This window comes from Somniosus microcephalus, chromosome 11 (genome assembly GCF_052327205.1).
Source record: "Somniosus microcephalus isolate GS21.2 chromosome 11, FLI_Smic_1.0, whole genome shotgun sequence".
Taxonomy (NCBI): Eukaryota; Metazoa; Chordata; class Chondrichthyes; order Squaliformes; family Somniosidae; genus Somniosus; species Somniosus microcephalus.
In genome coordinates, this window is record NC_140997.1 from 71,465,738 (window position 1) to 71,484,709 (window position 18,972).

Sequence of the window (18,972 nt, forward strand, 5' to 3'; positions counted from 1 at the left end):
TTCTTCTTCTTCTTCACTCCAAACCATGGCTAACAAAAGAAATTAAAGCTAGTATTAAGTCAAAGGAGCAAGCTTATAAAGTTGCCAGAAAAAACAGTCAGCCTAAGGATTGGGATCTTTTTAGAAATCAGCAAAGGGGAACCAAGAAATTGATAAAGAAAGGGAAAATGGAATATGAGCACAAACTAGTAAAATATATAAAAACGGATTGTAAAAGCTTCTATAGGTATGTGAAAAGGACAAGACTGGCGAAGGTAAATGTAGGTCCCTTACAGTTAGAGACGGGAGAATTTATAATGGGGAATGAGGAAATGGCAGAGAAATTAAATACTTTGTTTCTGTCTTCACGGAGGAAGACACAAGAAATCTTCCAGAAATACGAGAAAACCAAGAGTGTGGCGAGAATGAGGAACTTAAAGAAATTATTATTAGTGAAAAAACAGTACTAGCAAAATTAATGGGACTAAAAGTCGATAAATCCCAAGGACTGGATGACCTACATCCTAGGGTTTTGAAAGAGGTGGCCATTGGAAAAGTGGACGCATTGGTTGTCATCTTCCAAAATTCTATAGATTCTGGAACGGTTCCAGTAGATTGGAGGATAGCAAATGTAACCCCGCTATTTAAGAAAGGAGGGAGAGAGAAAACGGGGATCTACAGACCTGTTAGCCTCACATCAGTAGTTGGGAAAATGCTGGAATCTATTATAAAGGATGCAATAACTGGGCACTTAGAAACTAATAGTAAGATTGGGCAGAGTCAACATGGATTTATGAAAGGCAAATCCTGTTTGACAAACCTATTGGAGTTCTTTGAGGATGTTGTTGCGTCCGTGTATAATAAGACACAGACTGCAGGAGAAACGGTACAACAGGTGTTTACTCAACGTGGCTCACAGTGGAATTGATCTGTACAGATTACTACTCAGTGTTATATACAGGTGTGGTCACTGCCGGTACTGCAGTATACATGAGCTGTGAAAGATAGTCCCCCCCCTTAAAAAGGTATATACATTACAATTCCTCCCCTTTTAGATTAACAGTACCATAACACTCATTTAACAATTAAATATCAAACTAATTACAATTAAGACTTCTAACATGCAACATTAGCTGAAAATAGTCTATTTATATATTCAGTCTTTGGGGAGGCTTCCTGATCCTTTCTGGATAGCGCCTTTCCCGAGTGTCTTGCTCTTGGTGCGGAGGCGATTCTGGCCCCCTGTCGTCGTTTGGTTCATCAGCTTCCGATGCTATTGTTTCTGGGGTAGATGCGACCTGTACGTCGGGTTCATCACCAGGTACGTATGGGCAAGGCATGGGGTTGACCTGTTCCTGTAACTCTAGGATCTGGTCAGCATGGCATCTCATGATGCTTTCCCCAACATCCACTGTGTACATTAGTGGGCCCTGCCGTGTGCATATCATTCCTGGCTGCCATTTTTCTGTTCGGTAGTCGCGGGCCAAGACTGGTTGCCCTACATTGAAGCTCCTTGTTGGCTTCTCATGGATGTGCTGGAATTGCTTACTCTCAACATCTCTTCGTACGTTTGGTCTGAGCAAATCCAGGCGAGATCTTAACCTTCGGTTAAAGAACATCATGGCCTGGGGCCTGGTTGGTGACTGCATGTGTCGCATTCCGGTAGGCGAACAGGAAATTGTCCACCTTGTGCTGCAGCGGAATGTTGTCATTGGACATAGCCTTTATTGCCTTCTTAAAGGTTTGTACGAACCTCTCAGCCAATCCATTTGTGGCTGGATGATACGGGGCGGATGTGTAATGCCTTACCCCATTCTTTTTCAAGAACCTCCGGAACTCTTCGGACACAAACGGAGGTCCGTTGTCAGAGCAAATCTGTTCTGGCAAGCCATTCCTGGCAAAAATGGTCCGTAGGACTGCAATAGTTTTCTCCGTGGTGGTGGAGGACATTTTGATGACCTCAGGCCATTTCGAGTGCGCATCCACGGCTATTAAAAACATTGAGTCCATGAATGGACCAGCAAAATCAATATGCACCCGTTGCCATGGAGATGAGGGCCACTCCCATGGGTGTAGAGGGGCCTGTGGTGGTGCATTTTGGACTTTCTGGCATCCTGAGCAGCTCTTGGTCAGGTCCTCGATTTGTTTATCGATTCCCGGCCACCACACATAAGCCCTGGCTAGGCTTTTCATTTTTACCCCTCCCAGATGGCCCTCATGAAGCTCATTGAGCACTCTATCCCTTAACTTGTGTGGAATTACCACTCGGGATCCACACATCAAGGTCCCCCGGCACACTGGCAGCTGTTCTCTCCTTGTTGAGAATGCTGGCAACAGGGAGTCGCCATGTGCTGGCCATCCCTTCACCGTCAAATCATATGCCCGAGACAGTGTCGGGTCATTTCAGGTTTCCTTTTCGATACAAGCGTTAGTTACCGGTAGGTATTCAACTATAGTCGAATGGAATATTTCGACAGGATCCACTGCTGGTGCTTCCTCCGCAGTAGGCAGTGGCAGGCGTGATAGCCCATCAGCATTTCCATGCTGTTTCGTGCCCTTATATTCAATCTCATAGTGGTGCGCCCCTAGAAAAAATGACTATCTTTGTAGTCGTTGCGCAGTCATCACCGGAACGCCCTTCTTCGGATTAGAAATGGAGACAAGAGGCTGGTGATCAGTCAGCGAGGTGAATTTCTGCCCATGCAGATAGTGATTGAACTTTTTCACTCCCCACACTAGGCTGAGGGCCTCCCTGTCAATCTGGGCGTAGTTACGCTCGGCTGAGGTTAGTGATCGTGACGCAAAGGCTATTGGCCTCTCTATGAGACGTCCGAGAATTTGTGCGACAGCACCGCTCCAATGCCGTAGGGTGACGCAACACATGCCAACCGAATTGGTAATGCCGGGTTGTAATGGGCCAATACTTCTTTTGATGTGATTAGTGTTTTGCTCTTCTGGAAAGCTCATCTACATTCGTCACTCCACTTCCATGGCACCCCAGTTTGCAGTAGGGTGTTCAGTGGGTGTAGTATTGTAGACAAATTTGGCAAGAACTTATGGTAGTAGTTTACCAGCCCGAGGAACGACCTCAGTTGTGACACATTTTCCGGTGCTGGAGCCTTGACTACTGCCTCAATCTTCTCTGGGGACTTATGTAACCCCTCTTTATCGATAACGTGGCCACAATACGAGATCTGTTTTCTAAAAAACTCGCATTTGGGGCGGTTAGCTCGGAGCCCATATTCCTGCAATCTAGTGAGCACCTGCTCCAGGTTGGCAAGGTGATCACTGTCACTTTCGCCCGTGACCAGGATGTCGTCCAAATAACACTGGGTCCCTGGGATCCCTTGCAGGACTTGTTCCATTGCCCTCTGCCAAATAGCCGGAGCTGATGCTACCCCGAATACCAGCCGGTTGTATTGGTAGAGACCTTCATGGGTGTTGATTGTGAGGTATTTTTTTGATGCTTCTTCTACCTCCATTTGCAGATACGCCTGGGCCAGATCGATCTTAGTGAAGCGTTTCCCTCCAGATAGCGAAGCGAAAATATCTTCAATCCGCGGAAGTGGATATTGTACGGTGTGAAGGATCGGGTTCACTGTTACCTTAAAGTCCCCACAGATGCAAACCTTCCTTGGTTCCCCAGGCGTGCTGCTCAATGACTTTTTCATCACAGGGACGATGGGTGTAGCCCACTCGCTCCAGTCTACCTTGGACAGTACACCTGAACGTTCCAGACTCTCCAGCTCTGCTTCGACGGCTGGGTGGATCGCATAAGGCACCGGTCTGGCCTTAAAAAATTTTGGGCTTGCGATTTCTTCAATCTTAATCGTCGCTGTCATGCCTTTTAGTGTTCCGAGTCCTTGCTGGAACACTTCTTTTGCGTCAGTTAGGATCTTTGACATTCGCCCAGGTGTGACGTCATCATCCTTTTTGTCAGCCACAGTCAGTGCCTGTATGGAATGCCAATCCAGTTGTATTTTCCGGATCCATTTACGTCCCAGTAATGGTGGTCCTCCATCTTGCAATACATACAGGTCTAGTTTTGGTGTTTCCTTACCGTTATATATAACGGTCACCCTTATTTTTCCTTTGGGGTAGACTTTTTGCCCAGTGTACGTCTTCAAAATAATTTTTGTGTCTCTCAAGGGTATGTGTGAGAATAGCCGCTCGTAGTCCCATTGGTTTATGACTGTTAGGGCTGATCCTGTGTCCAATTCCATCTTTACCTGGACTCCTGCTATCTTGAGAGTGACCCAAATGGTTCGATGATCCTCCGTTGTGATCACATTATGTAGTTTCAGACAACTCAGTTCCGTGCTTTCGGAGTCGTTATCACTCTTTTGTTCATCTGAACTATTCTCCGTCATCTTATGTACCTTCTTGTACTTTCCTTTGGTAGGTTTCTTATTGCTGGTTTTCTTTTCCGACCTGCAGACTCGTGCTATGTGTCCTACTTTTCCACAATGTCTGCACACTTTGTCTTTGAACCAGCAATCATTCTGGTCGTGTGTTGTTCTGCCGCAGTGATAGCACTTCTCTGTTCCATATGGCATTTCATTTGTGCCATATTCTTGCGGTCTCTGTTGTATCTCTTCAGTGCCCCGTGCTGCTGCTTCATATGATACCGCAATGCTGAAAGCCTTTTCCAGCGTAAGGTCCTTTTCAGATAAAAGCAGTTTCTGGGTTCCTTCACTTTGAAGCCCACACACAAACTTGTCCCTTAAGGTATCTGCCAGTCCCGCTCCAAACTGGCAGTGTTTCGATAGTTTGCGCAGTTCTGTTAAATAATCAGCATTGCTTTCATCCTTATGCTGGTGCTGTTTGTGAAACTTGAATCTTTCTGTTATCAGCAGTGGTGTGGGGTTTAAATGTTCCTGTAGTGTCGTTACTATGTCTTCAAAACTCTGTTCCATTGGCTTCGTTGGGGTTACTAGATTTCGTAATAAACCATACGTCTTTGCACCCATTAAATTTAACAATACCGACGCTTTCTTGTCATCTGACACCTCATTTGCCTTGCAATACACCTCTATTCGTTCGACGTATGTAGTCCAATCTTCAACTTCATTGTCAAATGCGGTGATACTGCCACTCTTCGGCATTTTGGGTGTGGTTTAAAATGGCGTCTCCCAATGCCTTAAAATGGTGTCTCCTGCGCTTTCCTTCCTCCCCCGCTGCTGCCAACGCCGCTCCCGGCGGTTCTCGTGGCAATGGCGGCACCCTGTAGGTTTCGCGCGCTTCTCCTGCGCTGCTGCCAACACCGCTCTCGGCGGTCCTCGTGGCAATGGCGGCGCCTCGTGGGTTCCTGTGCGTCTCTCTCTCTCCCTCTCCGACGCTGCTCGGCCCCTGAACACCGGCTGCGCCCTGTGCGCTCTGCCCTCTCTCTTCGACGCTGCTCGGCCCCTGAACACTGGCTGCACCCTGTGCGCTCTGCCCTCTCTCTCTCCCCCGTTGACGCTGCTCGGCCCTTTGCTGTGCCGCTCGGTCGGGCTCTAGCCCGCCGCTGTCCAGGGTCTACGCACTACCTGTTGCCAGCCCGTTTCGTTGGACCGCCTCGACTGGAAAGCCAAGCCTGGCTCTCGACAGCCTCCCCCGCAATTCTCGAGTCTCTGCTGGATGACTGGGTGGTTGCCCATGGTCGACGCCCGAGTCTCTGGCCTTGACCTCCAATCCACTGATCTCCAGGAACGAATCCCCGGGAGGTGATGCAGAGTTGCAGGTAGGTTCGAACTTGCCTTGTCGCCAATGTTGCGTCCGTGTATAATAAGACACAGACTACAGGAGAAACGGTACAGTGGAACTGATCTGTACAGATTACTACTCAGTGTTATATACAGGTGTGGTCACTGCCGGTACTGCAGTATACATGAGCTGTAAAAGATAGTCCCCCCCCCTTAAAAGTATATACATTACAGATGTAATCAGTGGAGTAGACAAAGGGGAACCAGTAGATGTGGTGTCTTTGGATTTTCAGAAGGCCTTCACTAAGGTCCCACACAAGAGGTTGGTGAACAAAATTAGGGCACATGGAATTGGGGGTAATATACTAGCATGGACTGAGAATTGGTTAACAGACAGAAAACAAAGTGTAGGGATAAACAGATCTTTTTCAGGATGGCAGACTGTGACTAGTGGGGTACCGCAAGGATCGGTATTTGGGTCCCAGCTATTCACAACCTATATCAATGATTTGGATGAGGGGACTAAATGTAACATTTCCAAATTTGCTGATGGTACAAAGCTACGTGGCAGCGTCAGTTGTGAAGAGGCTTCAGGAGGATCTCGACAGGCTCAGTGAGTGGGCGAGAACATGGCAGATGGAATATAATGTGGATAAATGTGAAGTTATCCACTTTGGTAGAAAAAACAGAAAGGCAGAGTATTTCCTAAATGGTGAAAGATTGGGGAGTGCAGATGCTCAAAGGGACCTGGGTGTCCTTGTACAGGAGTCACTGAAAGTGAATGTGCAGGTGCAGCAAGCCATTAGGAAGGCAAATGGTATGCTGGCCTTCATTACAAGAGGATTTGAGTACAGGAGTAAAGATGTTTTACTCCAATTATATATGGCCTTGGTGAGACCACACCTGGAGTAGTGTGTGCAATTTTGGTCTCCTTACCTAAGGAAGGATATACTTGCCATAGAGGGAGTGCAACGAAGGTTCACGAGATTGATTCCTGGGATGATGGGATTGTCATATGAGAAGAGATTGAGTAAACTCGGCCTGTTTCTCTTGAATTCAGAAGAATGAGAGGGGATCTCACTGAAGCATACAAAATTATTACAGGGCTTGATAGGGTGGATGCTGGGAGAATGTTTCCCTTGGCTGGGGAGTCTAGAACCAGGGGTCACAGCCTCAGGATAAAGGGTAGGCCATTCCGGACTGAGATGAGAAGAAATTTCTTCACACAGAGGGTGATGAATCTTTGGAATTCTCTACCCCAGAGGGCTGTGGAGGCTGAGTCATTGGGTATATTCAAAACAGAAGTCGATAGATTTCTGACTCGTAAGGGTATCAAGGGATATGGCGATAAGGCCGGTGAATGGAATTGAGGCAGAAGATCAGCCATGATCTCATTGAATGGCCTACTCCTGCTCCTATTTCTTATGTTCTTACTCTCTCTCTCTCTCTCTCCCTGTTCTTGGTCAACCACTGGCTGGGCAGGCTGCATTTCATGGGTGTGTGAAATGAGGAAGGCACAAGGGTGGAGTTGTGGTAAGGGGAGGGCAGGAAAACAAGAAATGCATGCCAGAAGGATAACATATGAGGATACCAACATCTTTTATCCTTTCAGCCCCACCGCTGGCCAAGGGCTCAGCTATGCCCCTGCCAAGAATGGCCTGCACCGTCTCCTCCAAGGGGGTGAGGTGAGGTTAGGAATGGGAGATGTGCCTCGCGATTGGTGTAGATTGTTGGTAGGTGAGTGATTAGGGGTGGGGGCCATGCTTTGGGCAGTGTGTGAGGCTAATGGTGCAGTTGGTAGGAGACGGCTTTTGAAGATGCATTCACTGACCTTGACCAGTGGTCTGAGGTCATGAAGCTTCTTTGGCACTGGAGCCAAGTGGTGGGGGGACGACACTGCTGTACTCCCACATCCTTCTCTCTGGAGGGCCTCTTGGGCCCTGTGGGTGGAGGACCTGTCTTGCTGCACAAAGCTGGAGTGCTGCGTGCGAAACCCTGGGTGCCCCTTCCCTGGCTTGCTGAGCCAGTTATGTTAGTGCTGAAGCAGTTTTTCCATTTTTTGAGGCTCGGAAGGTAATTCAGCTTTAAGAGCTGAATAATCACATTTGGGAATTCTTTTTAATGTTACATTTTTTTTTGAAAAGCAGTAAGGGCTGAAAACTGAATTTTTTCCACTGCATTTTAACTTGTATGAGTACTGAGTGCATTTCCCCATTAATTCAAAGTCCTTTTAATTGCCCACAATTCCTTGCAAGCTCCACAGCCTCTCTCCCAGAAGCTGTAAGAAACTGCAACGCCACTTCAGGACAGGAACCTCGCCTCGGGGGTCTCCACTAATGCCACCAGGAGGGAGTTGCGTGGAAGGTTAGCGCTGCGCCACCAATCTCCAGCTCCCCAGCTGAATTTATTCTCCTTAGCATTGCGGCCATTAACTCCAGTTGCCGGTGAACACAAATTTCTAGGTCAGAATCTATTTGGTTGGAGTTGAGAAATAATAAAGGAGCTATTACGCTATTTGGTGTATTTTATAGGCCACCAGTGGGAAAAAGATAGAGGAGCAGATTTGCAAAGAAATTACTGAGAGGTGCAAGGACTATAGAGTAGTGATAATGGGAGGCTTTAACTACCCCAATATTAAACGAGGCAGTGATTATGTTAAGGGCAGAGAAGGGGAGGAATTTCTGAAGTGAGTTCAGGAGAATTGTCTTGCCGAATGAGGGATGAGACATTGCTGGATCTAGTCCTGTGGAATGAAATGGGTCAAGTGGAGAATGTCACAGTTGGAGAGCAGCTCGGAAATAGTGATCATAGTATTGTAAGGTTTAGATTAGTTATGGAGAAGGACAAGGAGCAATCTAGAATAAAAATACTTAACTGGAGGGGGGCTAATTTCAGCAAATTGAGGAGGGATCTGACCCAGGTAAATTGGAGTCAAATACTCGCAGGCAGAAATATAATGGAGCAATGGGTGGCCTTTAAAGAGGAGATTGTTTGGGTACTGTCTAGGTACATTCCTACAAGGGGGAGAGGGAGGGCAACCAAAGCCAGAGCTCCCTGGATGACGAAGGAGTTAGAGAGTAGGATGAAGCAGAAAAAGGGGCTATATGACAGATGTCAGCTTGAAAATACAAGGGAAAATCAGGCTAAATATAAAAAGTACAGAGGAGAAGTGAAAAGGGAAATAAGAGGGGCAAAGAGACAGTACGAGAATAGATTGACGGCTAACATAAAAGGGAATACAAAGGTCTTCTATAGGCAAATTAATAGTGAAAGGGTTGTCAGAAGAGCGGTGGGCCCGATTAGGAACCAAAATGGAGAACTATTGGTGGAGGCAGAAGGCATGGCTGAGCTACTAAATGAGTACTTTGCATTGATGTTTACCAAGGAAGAGGACTTTGCCAAAGCTATGGTAAACAAGGAGGTTGCTGGGATACTGGATGAGATAAAAATAAATAAAGAGGAGGTACTAGAAAGGCAGGCAGTACTTAAAGTGGATAAGTAACCCAGTCCGGATGGGATGCATCCTAGGCTGCTGAGGGAAGTAAGGGTAGAAATTGCCGAGGTGCTGGCCACAATCTTCCAATCCTCCTTAGATACTGGGGTGGTGCCAGAGGATTGGAGGATTGCAATTGTTACACCCTTGTTCAAAAAAGGGGAGAAGGATAAACCTGGCAATTACAGGCTAGTTAGTTTAACGTCGGTGGTGGGGAAGCTTTTAGAAACAATAATCTGGGAGAAAATTAACAGCCACTTGGACAAGTATGGACTAATGAAGGGGAGCCAGCACGGATTTGTTAAGGACAAATCGTGCTTGACTAACTTGATTGAGTGTTACCAAGAGAGGGTGGATAAGGGCAGTGCAGTTGATGTTGTGTATATAGACTTTCAAAAGATGTTTGATAAACATATTAGGCTTGTTAGCAAAATTGAAGCCCATGGGATAAAAGGGGCAGTAGCAGCATGGATACAAAATTGGCTAAGGAATAGAAAACAGAGAGTTGTGATGAATGGTTGTTTGTTGGACTGGAGGGAGGTATGCAGTGGCAATCCCCAAGTTTCAGTACTAGGACCACTGCTGTTTTTGATATACATTGCTGACTTGAACTTGGGGGTATAGGACACAATTTCAAATTTTGCAGATGACACGAAATGTGGAAGTGTAGTAAATGGTGAGGAAGATAGTAATAGACTTCAAGAAGACAGACAGGTTGGTGGAATGGGCCGACACATGGCAGATGAAATTCATCGCAGAGAAGTATGAAGTGATACATTTTGGTAGGATAAATGAGGAGAGACCATATATATTAAATGGTACCATTTTAAAGGACAGAGAAACCTGCGGTGCTTGTGCACAAATTTTTGAAGGTGGCAGGACAGGTTAACAAAGCAGTTAATAAAGCATATGGGATCCTGGGCTTTATAGAGGCAGAGTACAAAAGCCAGGAATTATGCTAAACCTATATAAAACACTAGTTCGGACCCAGCTGGAGTATTGTGTCCAATTCTGGGCACCACACTTTAGGAAGGGTGGGAATAATTTGGAGAGGATGCAGAAGAGATTTAATAGAATGGTTCATAAGAACATAAGTAGGAGCAGGAGTAGGCCATACAGCCCCTCGGGCCTGCTCCGCCATTCAATAGGATCATGGCTGATCCGAATCTAGACTCACGTCCACTTCCCTGCCCTCTCCCTGTAACCCCTAATTCCCTTATCTGCTAGGAAACTGTCTATCTCCATTTTAAATTTATTTAATGTTGCCCCTCTGAGTGAAGAAGTTTCTCCTCATCTCAGTTGTGAAAGGGCAGCCCCTTATTCTTAGATTACGCCCCCTAGTTCTAGCCTCACCCATCAGTGGAAACATCCTCACCACATCCACCCAATCAAGCCCCCTCACAATCTTATATGTTTCGATAAGATCGCCTCCAGGAATGAGGGATTACAGTTACGTGGATAGGCTAGATAAGCTGGGGTTGTTCTCCTTGGCGCACAAAAGGTTGAGATTTAATAAAGCTGTTTAAAATCATGAAGGGTTTAGATAGAGTAAATAAAGAGATACTGTTTTCAATGGTTTAAAGGGTCGATAACAAGCAGGCACAGATTTAAGGTGATTGGCAAAAGAACCAGCGACGACATGAGGAAAAACTTTTTTACGCAACGAGTGGTTAGGATTTGGAATGCACTGCCTGATAGCAGTTCTGACAAAGGGTCATCAACCTGAAACGTTAACTCTGTTTCTCTCTCCAAAGATGCTGCCTGACCTGCTGAGTATTTCCAGCATTTTCTGTTTTTATGCCTGAAAGGGTGGTGGATACAGATTCAATAGTAGCTTTCAAAAAGGAATTGGATAAATACTTGAAGGAGAAAAAACTGCTGGGATATGGGGAAAGAGCGGGGGAGTGGGACTAACTGGATTGCTCTTTGAAAGGTGGCACGGACTTGATGGGCCGAATGGCCTCCTTCTGTGCTGTACTATTCTATGATTTAAATCACTCAGATCAAACAAGTTTTGTATTTCTTATTCATTAGCTATAGGCAAGGCAAGATACTCTTGTAGTGTCACATATATTATCTGCTAACAGTCATACTTCCCTGTACAGAAAGAAAACACCAGGTTGTCAATCAAAATCTACCAGACTTCCAAAAAGGCTCAGTCTTTTCCCCAGAGTGGCTAACTCTTAGACTGACACTGCCAGAGTGACAGCCCTGTGATTGCCCCACTGACCTTTTTTCAAAAGTTTACTGAATTTAAAAAGCACCCTAACACAGAGCATTTTAGTATTCCTTTCTCGCTTATGACGTTAGTTATAAAATTTACACAAAAGGCAGAAATTTCAGTTGCATGGAAATGGGTGTGTGTGAGAGAGAGAGGTCTAATAAGAATGGTTAGAATGTAGAAAACATCGTGGTATGTTTAAAACTTAATGCATATTATAAACCCTATTGTGTCACAGAAGTACAAAGATATTTGCCTCCAGTTTCTTAGCTGTACTGCTGGTGTGCAAATAGTTATCCACAGGTGTCTGCATCTCCCAAAAGAAAGGTCTTTACTTTTCACTCTTTCTTTCCTCACTGGTTTGTTCTATTGCTGTTTCTGTATCATTTTCATCTTATTTTGGTTCATAGTAATAGGAAAAACCAGACAGTACTTTTCCCTCATATCAAAAGATCAAGTACAAGTGTTTGCAAGATGGGAGGGGTTAGACCACACAAACACATTTTCATACCTTTCATTTTTTTCAAGGCTACACTGTTCTTATGGTTAATAACTAACTGATCCAATAAAGCAGATTACTAAATTAAGAACAGAAGAAAAGGATATATATCCTGCCTAGTTGATCCTTTCACCCCATCATGAACTCTACCCAACCCATTTAATTTCTTGAGGGAGGGCTCTGCAAAATTTCTCCCTTCACACCAAAAGGTAAATTGAGTTAAATTCCAGAATACCTCATCTTACTTTGTGTAGATTTCACCTGCTGTGAAATCTACTAGCAATTGCCCCTCAGAATCATTTCCATTTATCATTACCTTCTACTTCCTGTCAAGCCAATATTCAATATGGATACAATAGCAAAATACATTTGCGACTCTTCCGACGCCCTCCGTCACTTTAACAGTTTCCTGGCCCCAACCATCTCCTTTTCACCACAGACGTTCCCTCTACACCTCCATCCCCCACCAGGAAGTCCTGAGGGCGCTCCGCTTCTTCCTTGAACAGAGGCCCAACTAGTCCCCATCCACCACCACCCTCCTCCGCCTGGCTGAACTTGTTTTCACATTGAACAGCTTCTTCTCTGACTCCACTCACTTCCTCCAAAATAAAGGTGTTGCTATGGGAACTCGCATGGGCCCTAGCTATGCCTGTCTTTTCATGGGATATGTGGAATATTCTTTGGCCCAGTCCTACTCGGGTCCCCTCCCTCATCTCTTTTTCCAGTACATCGCTGACTGTATCGGTGCCATTTCCTGCTCTCGCCCTGAACTAGATAAGTTCATTCACTTTACTTCCAATTTCCACCCTTCCCTCACCGACTCTTCTCTTCCCTTCCTTGACTTCTCTGTCTCCATTTCTGGCGATCGGCTTTCGACAAACATCCACTACAAGCCCACCGACTCCCATAGCTACCTGGATTACACTTCTTCCCACCCCGCTTCCTGTAAGGACTCTATTCCATTCTCCCAGTTTCGCCGTCTCCGCCACGTCTGTTCTGACGATGCCACCTTCCATACCAGTGCTTCCGACATGTCTTCCTTTTTCCTCAACCGAGGATTCCCCTCTACCGTGGTTGACACGGCCCTTGACCATGTCCATTCCATTTCCTGCACTTCTGCTCTCACCACTTCCCCTCCCTCCCAGAACCACAACAGGGTTCCCCTTGTCCTCACCTTTCACCCCACCAGCCTCCACATTCAACGAATCATCCTCCGCCATTTCCACCACCTCCAACGTGATCCCACCACCAAACGCATCTTCCCCTCACCTCCCCTTTCAGCATTCCAAAGGGACCCTCCGCGACACCCTGGTCCACTCCTCAATCACCCCTAACAGCCCTTCCCCTTCGTCTGGCACCTTCCCGTGCAAGCGCAGGAGATGCAACACATGCCCTTTTACCGCCTCCCTTCCCACTGTTCAGGGCCCCAAACACCCCTTCCAGGTGAAACAGCGATTTACTTGTATTTCTTGCAATTTAGTATACTGTATTCACTGCTCACGATGCGGTCTCCTCTACATTGGCCGACCGCTTTGCGGAACACCTCCGTTCAGTCCGTAAGGGTGACCCTAAGCTTCCGGTCGCCTGTCACTTTAATTCACCGCTTCACTCCCACTCTGATCTCTCTGTCCTCGGCCTATTACATTGTTCCAATGAAGCTCAACGTAAGCTCGAGGAACAGCACCTCATCTTTCGATTAGGCACTTTACAGCCTTCTGGACTCAACATTGAGTTCAACAATTTCAAACTATAACCCCGCCCCCATTTTTCATGCTGTATAATTTTGCCATTCCCATTTGCAACATTTTATCTTTCCTGCCTCTTACATATTCACTATGTTCCTTCAATTCCTTCCTCCCCTCCCACCCGCCCCCCCTGTCTCTGCACCTGCTTAATATCTGTTACATCTCCAGCTTTTTCCAGTTCTGATGAAGGGTTCCAGACCTGAAACGTTAACTCTGTTTCTCTCTCCACGGATGCTGCCTGGCCTGCTGAGTATTTCCAGCATTTTCTGTTGTTATTTCAATATGAATAACTTGATTAAATTAATAACAATGAGCCATAGTTTGCTTTAAACACCTCAGATATGCAACTTTATCAATTGCTTTTGAAAAATACAAGGAAAGCATATCCACTGGCTAAGTTTACCAATATTTACCTCCTCAAAGTACACTAGTAGCTGTGTCTCACACTACCTATTTTGCTTACTCCCTATGAACTCTGTACTCTTTAGATCCTATGAAATGCTCTTGATCTTTCCCCCCAAAATCAATGTTAGACTAACTAGCATAATTCCTGAATGCATCTGACTCCTTTATTGAATAATCAGAATTCTACTTACATCTGTATCCCTAGGGTACATCTTTACATTTATAAAGTGCCCAAAATATTAACCAGAGGCTCAACTATTTCCTCAGGAAAGATTAGCGAAACTGATGCTTATTAGCCTTCAATAGATGAGACAGGGAGATCTTATAGAAGTATACAGAATATTAATCGGCATAGATAAGGTAAATATGGAGCACTACTACTTCAAGAATGCTAGAACAAGAGGTCAAAAAAATGGAAATTTAGAACAGATAGCCTATAAATTTTTCACACAGAGCAACACAGAGCATGGTTTTCGGAGTAGAGTAGTGGAGTTGAAAAGCTTGGATTCATTCAAGGACAGTTAGATGACATGATAAGAGAAGTTTAAATTTTCTTTAATTCTGAATGAGATAAGATGGGGCAAATAGTCTGTACCTATCTTGTTCCATTGAATATTTCAATGTTTAAACAATTTCCCAATTATCAAATTTCAATGCATGTCAATACAGCTACCGTACAATTTTCAGAGAAAAGCAGCCTTGCATCATTGAAAATCACCATAATCTTTAACGCCAATTAATATTTTTAACATACAAATTATAACCCGTAAGCGTCCTGAAACATGGGCATAGTGTTGTGCTGGTGCAGAATTGGAAATATGCAACTGTGCATGTGTGAAGCCAATTTTCAAAACAACAGCATTTGAGTTGGCATAACATTTAAATTTTACCCATTAAATCTGAATCAGCCCAATTTGGAAATTATATGGAATAATCTATTTTAGTATTCATATAATATAATCAACAATTTCTCTCAGTTGGTCTCAGATTTAAATTTTTAAAAATCTAGTGCTCCAGAGGTCATGCTAATGTAAACACATAAGGCTAAAAATTCGATACAGCCAAGAAATGGGTAGTGTTTAGACGAAAAAAGGTTAAGCTGTGCCACCTGAAAATCGTCTAGGATGCACGCAAAATTCGTGCTCATTCCTCATTAAAATGATTGTAGTCATGACTCTCGTCGAAAAACTCAAGCACATTGGCATTATGCTGAAAAGATGGACCAATATCGGGGGCAGTCTAATTGCAAGTAATGATTGCCCCAGGCTTTTTTCACTACTTAAAGGGGAGGTTCATTGACGCTGCAGCAGCATCTCATTGTCAGGATTGTTGGGTGTGCAGCTGCCCCAACAACCATAAGGTCAAGGAGAAGGAAGAGTTCTGTACAAATCTTGATGGCAGATCGTCGCCCCCAGGGAGAGAGCCCGGAGGTTCTCCGATGAAGCTCTGGAGGCATTGGTTTTCGCAGTGGAGAGAAGGCAACGGTCCTGTACCTACCAACTGACAGGAGGTCCTACCACAAGTCAACCACACTATGTGGAGGGAGGTAGCACACCACGTCATGGGCATCACTGTAGTCCCCAGGACCCACACTCAGTGCAGGAAGAAGTTGAATGACCTCACACAGGTGGTATGGGTGAGTGAAGGCTTCAACAAATGCTACATACCACTGTCTGTACCACAAGCTTCACACACTGCTCAATGCACCACACCCCCAGCATTCACCCACCAACAATCTCTACCTATCAACACTGACACCCACATTGCACACCTTTCACACAATGACAGCTACTCAACTATGGAAGCCACATCACCCAAACACATTGCACCACACTCACTCACACACTTCCCTTCCTCTTGCAGGCCAAGGTGGTGCATAATCGGCAGGAGCAGACAGGCAGGGCCCAAGCCCACATTGAAGAGCTGAGCCAGCTAGAGACTTGAGTGCTGCAGATCATTGGGCGCCAGGTCATCGGCACCATGGCCACCGGTGACGTTGACCCCCCTTGGGGACAACAACAGTATGTTCTGTCTTAATCCTTCTTCTCACAGCCCACTTCCCCCTCAGCCCACAATCTTTTCTCACTTTCAAGCTACTCATGCTGTATGCATGCATTTCTGCCTTCCCGCCCACCTCCACTCACCATAACCCGACTCTTGTGCTTTTCTGCTTTCAGATAATCAGCAAGCACCCAAGCAGCCTGTCCCTGAGGGCACTACAGAGAGCGAGGAGGGAGAAGAGGAGGAAGAAGAAGACACTACGTCACTGCATCTGTCACTCGCAGACTGCAGCTCAGATACTGGCACTACACATACTTTCGAGGCTAGTAGAGAAGTGGCATCTGCACAGGGTGAGGCACTGTGCACGAGTGGGCTGCAGCAAGGCCAGGGGGAAAGGGTAGCTCAGGGGCCAGCTCCCCAGAGGGCAAGTTCTGCTGCACAGGACTCAGATGAGGATCTCGATGGGGAGGCCTTCAGAGAACCTCTCGGCAATGGCAAGGAGCATGGAGGAATCCACCTCCAACATTGCACGGGGCTCTGTACAGAGCATGGAGCCCAGGATTTCCAGTCTCAGAGACCATCGCAACCCAGATGTGATGGCGTGCATGATGGGTGATGTTGCAGCTTCCATTGCAGCACAGGTGGAAGCGACCCAACATCCTAGAGCTGCAGCGGAAGCTCAGACTGCTCTCATGCAGTCTCTGCTTGGTGGCATCCAAGCTCTGACTGCTGCCCTCGTGGCTGGGTTTATCACCGTCGACTGTGGCTTTCATGGTGTTGCAGCAGGCCAGCAATCTGTGCTCCAACAGATTGTTAGGAATGCTGAGGCGCTGCCCCGGGGGAGTGCCAGTGGGTCAGTGGAGCAGGAACCTGCTGTCCTCTCTCAGGATGACAGCATTCCTACTCCCATCCCTGCTACTCCGCCATTCCCCTTGCAGCTGCCAGTCAGCCAGCCAGCCCAGACTGCTGCCGCGCATGCCGAGGTGGTGCAGTCTACAGCCGGGCCTTCTAGGGTCAGAGCTGCTCAAGGTTGTCCTGCAAGGCCATCTGCAGTCTCCCAGACGGAAACTCAGCAGCCTTCCACCAGCCGTGCTGCAGCCACTGTGTGTGAGCACTAGAGTAAGAAAAGGCACATGAATGACAGGCACTAAGGGATTGCACATGGGTGATTAGTTAATAGTATTCATATATGTGTTATATGTTTATAGATACATTTATTGTGTTTGGAATCTTTTGTGGTGTCTCATTTGTGCCCAGGAGGATGCTGTGATATGGTGTGAGACAGGGATGGTGTGATGGGGATGTGGTGAGCTATGGGGATCTGAGGTTTCATTCATGCGAATCGGAGTCTGATGAGCCGGTCACGGATGTAATGATATCAGCAAATAGTGATGATATTTGTCTGTGTTTGATTACTTATGCCTTACAGCATATTTGTCTGTGTTTTTGATTACTTGTGCCTGACCAGCAGAGGTCATGTGAGAGACAAGCAGTCCAGAGGAGTTTTACTTTCAGTTTCATTCTAGATGCATCACAGCATAGTGTGTTCTGTAAAAGCTGTAGAAAGTCTTGAACAAGACTTTAGATTAAACAACATTCTCTTTCAGAAATGAGTCTTTATTGAACCCAAAAAGAAATCAAAACATGGTGTCAGAAGTGGCTGAAAGAGAAAAAGTCTGAAGTTAGCAACTCGATGGGACAGTGAAAGCAGTTGTGGCAAGTAAGCGAAATCAGCTCTCCACATATTAGCAAGCCAGAAGAGAACATCGTTGCTTACCATTAGAGAATAGCTAACGAAGTGAAAGAATGGAAGGTTTACACCCACCGGCGACGCTTCAATTGACAGGTAATGTGGCTGAAAATTGGAGAAGGTTCAAACAACGTTTAGAGTTGTATTTAGCGGCAATCAGAGCCGACGAGAAAAGTGATAAACAAAAATCGTCCGTGTTCTTACATGTCGTGGGTGATGCAGCGCTGGAGGCATATAATAATTTCATATTTGCTGTTGATGGAGACAAAATGAAGCTAGATAAAATAATGGAACAGTTTGAGGCCTACTGCATACCTAAACGCAACGTGACCTTTGAGAGGCACAAATTTTTCACATGTGTACAGAAAATCGGCGAGACTATTGATCAGTATGTGACTGAACTGAGAAACCGGAGCAAATCGTGTGAATTTGGGGGACTCACAGACTCGCTGATAAAAGACAGACTGGTGTGTGGTATTCCAGATAATGGTCTAAGGGAAAGGCTGCTAAGAGAGCAAGACCTAGACCTGGGAAAAGCCATAGCATTGTGTAGGGCTACAGAGACTGTGAAGTTGCAGGCAAAGGAGCTGTTCAGTGACAGTAGCTGCAACGTGGATGCAGTGAGAAAGAACGGATACAAACCGTTTAACAAAGAGAGCGCCAATGTGAAAAAAGAGACGTGGCCAGCAAACGAAAATGAAAGAGACAATCGGAAGTCATGTAGTCGATGCGGTACACAGCATCCACCAAGAAAGTGTCCAGCATATGGTAAAACATGCAATAGATGCAACAAAAACAACCATTATGCCCGTTGCTGTAAGAACCAAGCGCAACAAAGCAAGGTCCATACAGTAGATGAAAGCGAGATAGAGGAATTCAATGTAGATGTTGTGTCTGAAAACAAAAAAGAAAGAGACTGGATGTTGACACTAAAAGTGAATGACATACACATTCCATTTAAATTGGATACTGGAGCACAAGTTAATGTGATATCAGAGACCGATTTTAAGAGAATTAGGCCCAGACCAAAGTTACATGGAATACAAGTGAAAGTGACCGGATACTCAGGTACTGATATACCAGTGAAAGGAAAATGCATTGTCAAAGTAACACACAAGGACAGAGATCACACGCTAGCATTAATCGTGGTGCCAAAGGATGTGCAAGCCATACTAGGTTTAAAAGCCTGTGAGAG